This window comes from Paramormyrops kingsleyae, chromosome 24 (genome assembly GCF_048594095.1).
Source record: "Paramormyrops kingsleyae isolate MSU_618 chromosome 24, PKINGS_0.4, whole genome shotgun sequence".
NCBI lineage: Eukaryota > Metazoa > Chordata > Actinopteri > Osteoglossiformes > Mormyridae > Paramormyrops > Paramormyrops kingsleyae.
Window position 1 is genome coordinate 22,707,659 of NC_132820.1, and position 11,724 is coordinate 22,719,382.

The 11,724-nt window shown below is 43.5% G+C and overlaps 3 long non-coding RNA genes across 6 annotated transcripts; 2 read left to right on the forward strand and 1 right to left on the reverse strand.

Moving 5' to 3' along the window:
* Positions 1 to 272: 272 nt before the first annotated feature.
* LOC140582387 (uncharacterized) lies at positions 273 to 5,199 on the forward strand. 4 transcript variants are annotated; one of them, XR_011985334.1, is made up of 3 exons: positions 273 to 317; positions 1,139 to 2,425; positions 3,088 to 5,199. It is a non-coding gene; the product is annotated as an uncharacterized lncRNA (long non-coding RNA). The 4 variants fall into 4 exon arrangements; XR_011985332.1 differs by having other exon boundaries at positions 1,139 to 5,199; XR_011985333.1 differs by having other exon boundaries at positions 280 to 334; positions 1,139 to 5,199.
* Positions 5,200 to 8,245: 3,046 nt separating this feature from the next.
* LOC140582442 (uncharacterized) lies at positions 8,246 to 10,192 on the reverse strand. Its single transcript, XR_011985412.1, has 2 exons — positions 10,066 to 10,192; positions 8,246 to 9,526 (listed from the first exon to the last, which is right to left on the reverse strand). It is a non-coding gene; the product is annotated as an uncharacterized lncRNA (long non-coding RNA).
* Positions 10,134 to 10,891, forward strand: LOC140582441 (uncharacterized). The gene is made up of 2 exons (XR_011985411.1): positions 10,134 to 10,272; positions 10,793 to 10,891. It is a non-coding gene; the product is annotated as an uncharacterized lncRNA (long non-coding RNA).
* The last annotated feature ends 833 nt before the right edge of the window (positions 10,892 to 11,724 follow it).

The window sequence follows — 11,724 nt, forward strand, 5'->3', positions numbered from 1 at the left end:
AGAAAATTACAGACACACTTTATAGACAGAGCTGCGTGGTTACTTATTGACAAGTAGATACATGATTTGGGGGCTTGAAAGGCGGATAGATATCCAATCACGCCCAGCTACAGTAAGCACAACCTAAAGAGACTACTTCTGATTGGACCAGCTTCAAATTCGTCCCTCCCTGACAATTCATTCTGTTTTCATTCGTTGAACATAATGTCAGTACATATCTTCATACTTTTCGACCAATGAAATATCTCGGTGGTTTCCATAGAAACAAAATCATTGCAGGTTAAACACAAACATTCTGACAGAGAGATGGCGCAGAGGTGAGCAGCATCTCTTTGTATGTTTCTTGCTATTTCTTCAAATTATGTTTTGTTAGCATATTCAATTTTATATTTGATTTTATGTCCTACATGCAAATATTGCGGCACAATATCGTTGAAATATATTTATAATTAGTAATTTAAACTGTAGATGCTGTGGCCATTATTATTACAGTTTTTTCCAGTCGCTAACAAGCGTTTGTCCAAACAGTTGTCACATTTTCAAAACTCTAAACACAATTAGCACAGCATCGGTCTTTTGTGGCCATACCATTCACACATTTCATGTCGTTTTCACCCAATATGCAGTCAGTGAACACATATCTACAATGCTTACATTTTCTTAACAGACAAGCTATACCTCCCAACAAAATTATGGATCGTTTTTGTCTTATTTACAAATGTTAATACACAACATACAACAATAAAAACAACAATATTCCAAACCTTACCTACAGTATAAAACCTCTACTTCTGCAATAATATCAGCTCAAAAACAACACATCAGCTCAAAAATAAGCTGACAATTAACAAACAATTCAATAATTGACATTCGCAATATCAATAGCATCAGCCTCACAACTATTACTCGGACATTGTCCAAACACAGAGTACGGATGCTCTACACTGTTCCCTTTGAAAGGAACAATGACAGAGTCAAGGAGCTCCGGCGACAATATGTCCAGGTAGTATAGTGTATATTCAATGTCTAGTTCTACAGTAAGCTTACTGTAAGCTATAAGTATACATATAGGTAACCTATACGTAATAGGTTACAGTACAGTATATGGTGACATGAATTTGCATAAACTTTGTTTCAGAGAGTTATGGAGGTGGAGGCCAATCAGGCCCCTCACAAATTCATCTACATAGATGAGGCAGGATTCAATCTGGCCAAAAGGCGTCGGCGAGGACGAAATATTTTAGGAAATAGGGCCACAGTTGAAGTGCCAGGACAGAGAGGGGCAAACATCACAATATGTGCAGCAATTGCAAATACTAGATTGGTCCTTCATAGATCTCAGGTTGGACCCTACAATACCGAGCGCCTCCTTGCCTTTTTGAATGATCTTCACCAGCACCTGGTTCCAGACCAGGATCAAGAGGGAGAGCACATGAGGACCTTTGTCATCACCTGGGACAATGTGGCTTTCCATCACTCTCAAGCAATCACAACATGGTTTGAAGTCCACCCAAGACTGGTCGGTCTCTTCCTTCCACCCTATTCACCTTTCCTCCATCCCATAGAGGAGTTATTTTCTGCATGGAGGTGAAAGGTTTATGACCATCAGTCACATGACCAGATGTCACTCCTTGATGCCATGGATGCTGGCTGCAGGGACATCGCAGTTGAAGACTGCCAAGGGTGGATCCGTCATACCAAGCGGTTTTATCCCAGGTGTATCGCCTTGGATGACATCAGATGCGATGTTGACGAAAACATGTGGCCTAACCCTGAAGATTGCTGAGATTAGATAATTTTGTGGGGGTTTTTTTCCAGTCTTTTTTTTTTTCCAGTCTTTCCCCCTTTCATCTGAGCTTTTTTGTTGCTGTTTTTTGTGTGTTCGCTCAGTGTATTTTGTGTGTTTGCTCTTGTATGTTTCATGAATATTTTGTTCACTGTAAGCAATACAGTAAAACTTGTATACAGTAAAGGAAAAAAAAAACTGATTTGCTTTTTCCTGGAATGATTTAGAATGTGAACATTAGATGTGGACATACAGTTCCCAACCAAAAAATATAGTGTAAAAACGGTGGATTGCATGTCTTGCATACAGTTACCAGTAAAAATGAAACAGAGTCTATGTAGTTTTTGTAATGCCAAAGATTGCCAGTATTTTGAAACCTGGTGCACTTTGATTGACTGCATGTACCTTGTGAACTGAAAACATGCGTTATTGTTTGACAGAATAATTTCATTTTGAGTCAGATTTCCAGTGTTTTGGTAAAGTTAGTGTGTGCAGAGAAAGGTGTATTGTATTTTGAAATGAAGTGCTAGTATATGTTTAACAAAATGTGTTTTTGAGAGGAAAATTAGCCATTTGGCCAATTGTGTTTTGTAGGTGTGTGTCTGTGTTAAGTGTTTGGAAAAAGTATCTGAAGTATAGGTAAGCACTTGTTAGCAATTGAAAAAAACTGTAATATGATTGTTTATATTTAAATGGTAAGAGAAAATATTTGTGTTAAACTTAAGAACAATAAGACTTATGGTTGATATGATTGGTTATACTCATCCAGCCTGTGATAATGCATTTCATCTTCAGATGTTATTCTGCAAAGATCGCCTATACGTTTACTTTTTAAATGTCCCATGTTCTTGAAGTAAGATTAACATTTTGCTAGGTTCGGTACCATGGCGATGTTATAGCGTATCGAAGCAGCGTCATAATTTCACAAGCTTTACTGTATTGCAGGGGCGCCGTAAGGGGGAGGAAAGCTAGGACGATTCCAAGGGCCCCTGAGTGACAGGGCCCCTAAAAATTAGGAAAATTACTGGATTGGTTTGGACTGGAGGGCCTAATATGATATGCTTTCATGGGGCCCAAAATCTCTAGCAACGCCCCTGCTGTATTGTGAAGCAGTTTTAGCAATTCAGCCGTTACTGCCGGAGTAGCCTCGACGCCACGAGCAGCTAATGAAGGCTCCATCTCTTTCCATAGGCATTCTTGATGAATAGCATTTAGGAATGAAGTTGAAATAATACAGTGCAGATTTGGCTTTGCGAGTATCACATATGGCTAGTTAATTATATGTCTTGTTTATTCACCAGAATGAGAATTGCGAGAGCTGTTTCCTGGACCAACGACCAGCACTGGGGAGCCTGGGACCTGTGGGACGAGGTGATTGACTGGCGAGATAAGGAAGGTTTGGAGGAGTACTCACCAGCAACACCCCCCACTGTCCAGGCTGGGGAGGTTATGGGAGCACTGGGAGGTGTGACTGACTGGTGTAAGGGAGGGGAGGGTGTGAGCATGAAAGGCTCTGAGACTCTTCATAACAATTATGGCCTGACATCTGAAGAGTGGGAAATTTATAAGACGTACTACCTTCAGAAAAAGAAGAAGGTCAGGAAGAATAGGAGCACTCAGGGGATAGGTGAGGTAAAGGGTGCAATTAGTGGGGAAAAGGTGGAGGTGGCAGAGAGGGAGAAACATGTGGGGGTGACCTCCAGTGTACAGGTGGAGGCCGCAGACCTGAATGTAGGCATTAATAAAATGCAAAATGGAAGCAAGGAGAAGCAAGGTGAGGTGGGGGTGAATGTAAAGGTGGTTAAGGGGGGGGAAATTTACCTGAAGGCAGAGGATATGAAAGGAAATGTGAAGGTGGAGGCTGTGCAAGTCCAAGTGTGCGAGTTTGGGCTTGCAGAAGTAAAATCTGGGGATGTAAATGTTGAGATTGTGGGGGTAGAAGTAGGGGAGGTAATTATTGAGGGTGCGGACATGGTGAGTGATGTAACCATGTTGGAAATAATAGTAAGTGATGTACTAGTTGAGATTATAAATAGAGAAGGAGGTCAGGAGGAAACTGGCGGTGTAGAGATAGATGTGGGTCAGGTAGAGATAGAAGAAGTAGAAGTGGTGGGAAATTAATATTAAAGTTGAGCTTGTACAGCTCTTTATATAGAGAAGAGCTAAAATATGAAGAAGATGAAGTTGTGGTTCTGCTGCTGCTGTTTGGGGAACATAAAATAATTGAAAGAGTATCAAAGATAATGAATTAAGTGTGATAAATTTTGAGATGTATATGTGGAATGTTTCATAATAATGTTTAACGTTTATTAAGAGAATAATGTATATTTCTAAGTAGATTTGTAAACTGCTCTTTAAAGTATTATTTTTCATAATTCCAGAATTACTAAAATCCCCAGGTAAGTTAATTTGATTTCATTGTTTAAACTGCACACACATAAAGATGATTAGCCCTGTTATGTATTTGTGTTTTATTTATTGTTTATTTATTAAGCACCGTATCCCTCATTAAGGGCATGTTGTACAGGTCACCTGTGTTCCCATAAACTTTAACTTGTCTTGCAGTCTTGTTCCCCCCACACCCTCTGCTTGTTCCCTTCCTCTGTTTCTGTCTTCACTCCAGGTCCAAGACGTCTCCAGCCCACTGTCCTTGGGAAAAGCCACCATCCGTGGCCACTGCTCCGGCTTCTCTGGGCCCTCCTGCCCTGCAGTCCCCTTCAGCTGTCCACCCTGTGTTGGTCTGTGTGTCAGTTGTGCCCTGCGTTCCCTGTCTTTTCTGGTTTCTTGCCCGTGTTTGGTTCCTGTTAGTGTTTGGTTCCATATAGTTCCTTGCTCCGCTTCTGTCCTCTGTATGGTTAATGGCCTGTCTTGTCTTCCCCAGCTCCTGTAACCCACACGAAATGTTTCTTGTCCCGTGTTATCACTCGTCTGTGGACCTGTCCTGGTGTGTGATGTACGTTCTATCATCCTGGTTGTCCCTAGTCTGGCCCCAGTTCTCCTAGTGGTGTCCCGTCTTGCCCCCAGAGTGCCCTGTCCTGGTGTTGCCCCTGCCTACCCTTGTCTGTCTCGTCCCCTAGTGGTGTTCGGTGTCTGCGCCCTTGTCCCGCAGCAGTGCCCATCTGGTGTCTTGTCCTGCCCTCTTCCACTCTGTCTCCCATCTTAGTGTACGTATAGCCTGCTGTCTTCCCCGCTGTCCCATCTGCTCCCTCACATGCCCTGTAAAAAGTGTCCTTCAGTCCTGCGATCCTCAGTGCAGTCATTGATGTTGCTGCCTGCATGTGCTCCCCAGTGTGTCCTGTGTCTAGTGTTCTTGCCTGATCCTCCCTACCCTGTTTGGACCCCTTGTGGTCTGTTTCCTTTGCCCTTCCTGTAGTGTAGTTTTCTTTAATAAAGCCCCTTTTGGTTTTCCTCCATGCCTGTCTTCGCCTCTGTCCTTGCCCTCGACGTGACACCATTACAGTGTGACCAGGTAAATGCTGCTGAAGGCTTACCTCAGTTTATCATTATTCCCTTCGTCTTGAAAGAGAACAGCAGCAAAAAGTGGGAAAATGATTAAAAAGTAAAGAACACTTCTTCTTAAGGTCAAGTCATTTTTGGAACTGAAATTAGAATAATGAAATATATTCAACAGAATGGTTGTCCATCCATCCATCTTCTGAAACCACTTAATCCCAACCAGGGTCATAGGGAGCCTATCCCAGGAACAATGAGCACAGACAGGGACCAACCCTGGGCAGTCGCCCACACACTACAGGGCCAATTTAGACTAATCAATTAACCTATCCTGCACATTTTTTGACCGTGAGAGGAAATTGGAGCCCCCAGTGAAAACCCACACAAACAGCGTGCAAACTCTACACAGATAGGACCCAGGACCAAACCCAGGACCTGCTTGCTGTGAGGCAGCAGCACGAACCACTGCACCACCCTGTTGAAATGGTCGTTTGTAAAATAATACATTCAGGTTCTGTTATTGTAGATCTGGAACGTGGTGTTAAAATGTAGTGGTGAACTTAAGACTCCCCATTCAGTATCGCTGTTTTCCTAATGATAGACACAACAATTAATATTAAATATTTTATATAAGGACTGCAGGGCATCGTCCAAGCAGCAGAGAAGCTCATTGGCTGCAGCCTCAACCTCAGTGATTCACTACCTGCCCCAAGAACATAAAGGCGACCTGGCGAGATCATCGCCGACCCCTCCCACCTCGGCCATAAACTCTTCCAAATTCTGGGCACTTCAATCTATATTTGAATTTATTTTATTATTACATATTTTTTTGCTTCTTTAAAACTAATCCTCTGCTTATTCCCTTAAGACTTTGTTTTAATATTTATTAGGATAGAATATATCATGTCAAATTCAGTGTATACAGGCCTACTTGGCTCATAAGAATGATTGACTGAAGTCAACTTCCAAAAATTATAGTGAATTGCATTATTTGCTTTAGGTTTAAAAAAGTTTAGCTTTTTTAACATTTTGTAACTTTTGTTGAAAAAGACATACTTTCCATATACATATACTCATATTTTCTGTGTCTGTGTCGGAGAGAGTGATCAGCCCCCCCCCCCGGCCGCTGGCCCACAGAGTATGAGACACGCGCTGTTTTACTTGCAAGGGTGCACACCGCAGTGTAGCTACAAGGATGTGGCACCATGAGAGGGTTTATTTATACTTTAAGGTGATCAGGTTACATTGTGGGTGTGAACAACATTTCGAGTGGGATAGAATGGGATGTGGAAGTGGGAGTGGAAATAGGAACAACAGAACGTACAGCAGAGGTGGGCTCGTCTGCTGCACGTGATAGAAAATTACTGTTAAGCACTTACACAGTTGCCATATAAAACAAGCTATACATTCATAAGAATACACATGAGTGATAATATATACACAATCTCAACCCAACAGTCTGCCTTCACCGGACGTGAATTTTCGTTTTACAAGATGATTAGGGAACACTTATTATAAAAGAAGTGTTGTCTGATTGGCCAGTGAACGTGAAAAACATCCCCGGACACGTCCTCTTTTTCATCTCACCAAATATGGTACCCTAACCATACCATTATCCTTCGTCCACCAAACTTTACAGGTGACACAATGCAATCAGGCAGGTAACGTTCTCATGGCATCTGCCAAACCCAGACTTGTCCATCTGACTGCCAGACAGAGAAGCACGATTTGGTCACTCCGCAGAACACATTTCCACTGCTCCAGAGGCCAGTGGTGGTGTGCTTTACGCCACACCATCCGATGCTTGGCATTGTGTCTGGTGATGTGAAGCTTGCAAGGCCATGGAAGCCCATTCCAAGAATCTCCCAGTACACAGTTTTTGTGCAGGAGTTAATGCCAGAGAAAGTTATTGAGTCGACAAACCATTAGCAATTTGTATGCACTATGCACCTTAGCACTCTGTTACTTCACGTGGCCTGACACTTTGTCGCTGGGATTCTGTTCCTAAACACTTTCACTTTGCAATAATACCACGTACAGTTGGCTGTGGAATATATAGCAGGAAAGGAATTTCACAAACTGACATGTTACAAAGATGGTATCCAATGACAATACCAGGCTAGAATTCACTGAGATCTTCAGAACGACCCATTCTTTCACAAATGATTGTAAACCCAACTGCATGGCTAGGTGCTTGATTTTATACACTTTTGGCAATGGGTCTGAATGAAACACCTGAAGCCTTATATCATGCTCAGGCATTATATAAGGCAACCGGGCCAAGTGTGAGTACACCCTAATACTGACCATTTGCCAGGCTGAGCTCTACCGGGGAGGGTCCTGGTGCAGCTACTGGAAGAGGTGGTGCAACTCTACTCACCTCAGCCACCTGACAGACAACCTCAGTGCCTCAATACCTACACTGGAAGAGTAGTGTGCAAGGGAACAGCAGGCCATGAGATACAGACACCATCACGAAGGGCTACAGAGCCAAAGACTCCACTCACTCACAGAGACAGTCGCTTGTGATGTAACCCAGGGGTTCTTGACGAAGCATTTGTGTTAATTGTGATTATAGCATTATGTGATGTTTCCTCTGTTTATGTTAAAGTTCAGTGGTCAGTTTAACAGATAAACCACACACAGTTCCTTAATAACTATATTTTATTCTTCAAAACAAATATAAAAATAATTATGCAATAAAAAGTATTCTGTGAGCTTGCTGGAAAACAGTTTGGCTACACATTAGTTCACATCAAAGTATATGATGCTTCTGTAATCAGTTATGGCCAACAAGCAACATCTTATGCATGATTTAAAGTGGTCAAAACAGCAAACTGGGATGTGTTGATGCTGGGTGATACTGGTAATTTAATCAGTCTCATATCCCACCAAATCCCATCAGATAAGTAGTTCAACAATGAACATAAATATACCTGAAGGCTGTGGGGCTTCTTTGGATAGTATGCTGGCTTCTGTCCTACCCAAATGAACACAAAACAGCGATTGGTTTAATAAAAAAGCATTTATTTGCTTAACAGAAACTGCAACAAACAATGGATAATCTTGATGGGGGTGTGAAGCAGGTAGGAAATGGCAGATGTGATACGCGAGTATGTGAAGTACGTGATGTGTGTGAGTGTGTGGCGTACGTGTGCACATGCCCGTGGCAGAGTCCGTGTGCGTGGAAGGACGGCACTGATAAACAGAAACGCACAGTGGAATGCAGCGGGGAATTTAAATCCATGCAGGTATTCCACTAATCTGTAGAATTTATGGAATAAAGAAATATATGTAGTTACCAATGTAAAACAGACATGCATACATACAGTACAGGAACTATACATAACAATGTAAACTATAGATATGGGTATGGAATCGGAATGTGCAGTGCAAAGTGGCTGCTGCTTATCAGTCCAGAAAACTTACATAACCTATACATGACAATATACATGCATATGAGGACCGTAGGGAAGAAGAAACTGCAGCATGAAGTGACTGGTGCTTATCAGTCCAGTATAAAAAGCAGGTGCAACTGCATGTAAGGTGCAGAGTGCAGTGAGCTGGGTGACCATTACCATAGTGCCTGGGGTGGGGGCACAGCTGGCAGAGGGTGGCAGTAGTTGATCCTTCTGTTGGCCTGGGGGTACAGACTGTTCCGGAGTCGGGATGTTCTGGTATTAACACTCCAGTACCATAGGTGGAAATTAGCGGGAGAACATTTCAAACTGGATTTAAGGAAGCACTTCTTTACACAGCGTGTAGTCAGAGTATGGAATAGTCTTCCTGATAACGTAGTGCAAGCTGAATCCTTGGGTTCCTTTAAATCAGAGCTAGATAAGATTTTAACAACTCTGAGCTATTAGTTAAGTTCTCCCCAAGCGAGCTCGATGGGCCGAATGGCCTCCTCTCGTTTGTATAGTTCTTATGTTCTTATGTTATCTGCCTGGTGTCATGAGACTGACGATGTGTTGGGTGAGGGGTAGGCAGTGTAGACTACAGACAGTGTAGGCTTTGGTGAGCCTCCTTAACCAGCCACTCCATGGTCTTTAACCAGTTTAGATCCTAAAACCAGTTGAAACAAGCAAAGCACATAGGCACAGAAACACAAAGTAAGATGACTGAACAAAGCCAAGGCGGAGAGGGAGGGAGCAAGATGCATAGGAAGCCTCACACTGCGTTGCTTGATATGATGAAGGGCAGCCCTGCCCCCTGCTGGTGGGATGGCAACAGCTGTTCAGTGCTTTAATTAAGCTCTGCATCATTTTCATTCCAGTGCTGGAAATGCTAGGAAACATGGATGGGTGATATGTAGCTTAATTAATTAAAGTAAGTTCATTCATGTCAAAAGTAAGAAAGCTGAATTTTACACCACTGCATATAGTTAATTAAGTTTAACCTTTTGCATGACTGGATAGGCCAGCTTTACAAATACCAAACTAAACTTCACTAAGATGATTTCGGTCCAACTCGCAATATGCAAGGCTCATTTCAGCAGCATAGACACATGGTTCGAATTACGGGGGGAACTGGGGGGTACAGTAACCCCCGCCAAGACCCAGACTCCCCCAAAGAGACAAAAATAGCAGTTTGGGGGGTCTTAAAACTTTTCTTTTGCTGTAAAGAAAAAAACAAAAGCTAACTTCACCTTGTAGGAAAATTTCTATGTAAAACAATTTCAGACACCGCTAATGTGGACCGTACCATTTTAACCACCTCGGCGCTAGAAACTGCTTAGCCAGTCGGTTGTGCCAGAATTGTGGGAACCCTGATCCAGGATGCACCGGACCCGCGCAGCGCGCCCTGAAGACGCTCCTGCCACTCACCGGCCGTCAAGAGCTCCCTGCTCGTCAGTGAGGAGAATCCGCAGCGGGCGGGGGCTGCTCTGTTGGAGCGGGAGGAGACGTGCTGCAGCTGGGAGGCCCGGCTGGCTGCAGAGCGCCGCGGACTTGACAAGCAGCAGGAGCGGGACCATCGTGACCGTGAGCGGCTGCTGAAACCTGCGGAGGAGCAGGAGCTGGAGCAGCTCAGCGGTGAGTTGACCAACTGGGAGAAGTAGCGCGACCGCCAGGGGTGGCTAGCCGAGGCAGCGGAGGCGGCATTACGGGGCTAGGAGGAGGCCGCACTGCCGGAAGTCTCCAGCAGCCCCATGCGCTGTGTGTCCCCGGAGAAGGGAGCCTGGCTGTGGGAGTCGCTGGGCATGGTCACCCCTGGAAGCTGTGCTGGGAAGAAGGTCCAGCGCCGGTGTTCTGGGCAATTCAGTTTCCCCTGTCGCGCGCTGATTAGTACACGGATTCGCTGTTGTTTTCATGCGGGTGAGGGTAAAATGCGGATTCCGCCGGATTCCGCCGAACGTAAACAAAAGGAGGAGCTCAGCATTGCGGTGCAACTGCGCAGTCAGTACAATACGGATGTCCGAAATCGTATTGTTCTTAATGTTAACATTAATTTCATTGTTAATTTGTTAAACATGTGAAAATGTTCTATATATTATCTGTTGAGCGTTCTCTGGTCGAGGATAATCTGCATTTTTCCCCTCTCTTGTCCCGTCAGACAGATGTGGATGTCCATGGCTACCAACGTCACTGTTCATGGATGCCTGTTCCTGACGAATAAAATAAATCATAGTAAATAAATATGTCTTTCACCAAACATGTCAGTATTTTATTGTAATTCTGTATTTCTGTAGATCTCACATCCAAGCACTATTGAACTGTTTTGGTGTTATCTGATTAAATTTTCTCATATAAGTACAGCTATACTGTACAGCTTGAAAGCACTCCTGTGAAATATCTACCTAGAAACGTGGTTGCCACTCTACAAGCCATTTTATCAGAATTAATACACGAAATAAATAAAATAAAAAGGATATTACAATTAAAGCATCTGTTATATTGAAACATGGAAGTGGCACGTAGAAATCCTGCCCTGGGACATGTGATATATTGCCGGAAAGCTGGCAATTTGTACTATATACGAAAATGCATGGAAGTTCCCAGGGCAGGATTTCTAAATGTGCACTTCGCCCTGTACACTGTAACAATGGGGAAGCTGCCATAAATAATCTTCAACTAAAAGTCCACGGAAGTGGCACGTAGAAATCCTGCCCTGAGACATGTGATATATTGCCAGAAAGCTGGCAATTTGTACTATACGAAAATGCATGGAAGTTCCCAGGGCAGGATTTCTAAATGTGCACTTCGCCCTGTACACTGTAACCGTGGGGAAGCTGCCATCCATAATCTTAAACTAAAAGTCCACGGAAGTGGCACGTAGAAATCCTGCCCTGGGACATGTGATATACTGCCGGAAAGCTGGCAATTTGTACCATACGGAAATGCATGGAACTTCCCAGGGCAGGATTTCTAAATGTGCACTTCGCCCTGTACACTGTAACCATGGGGAAGCTGGCATAAATAATCTTCAACTAAAAGTCCACGGAAGTGGCACGTAGAAATCCTGCCCTGGGACATGTGATATACTGC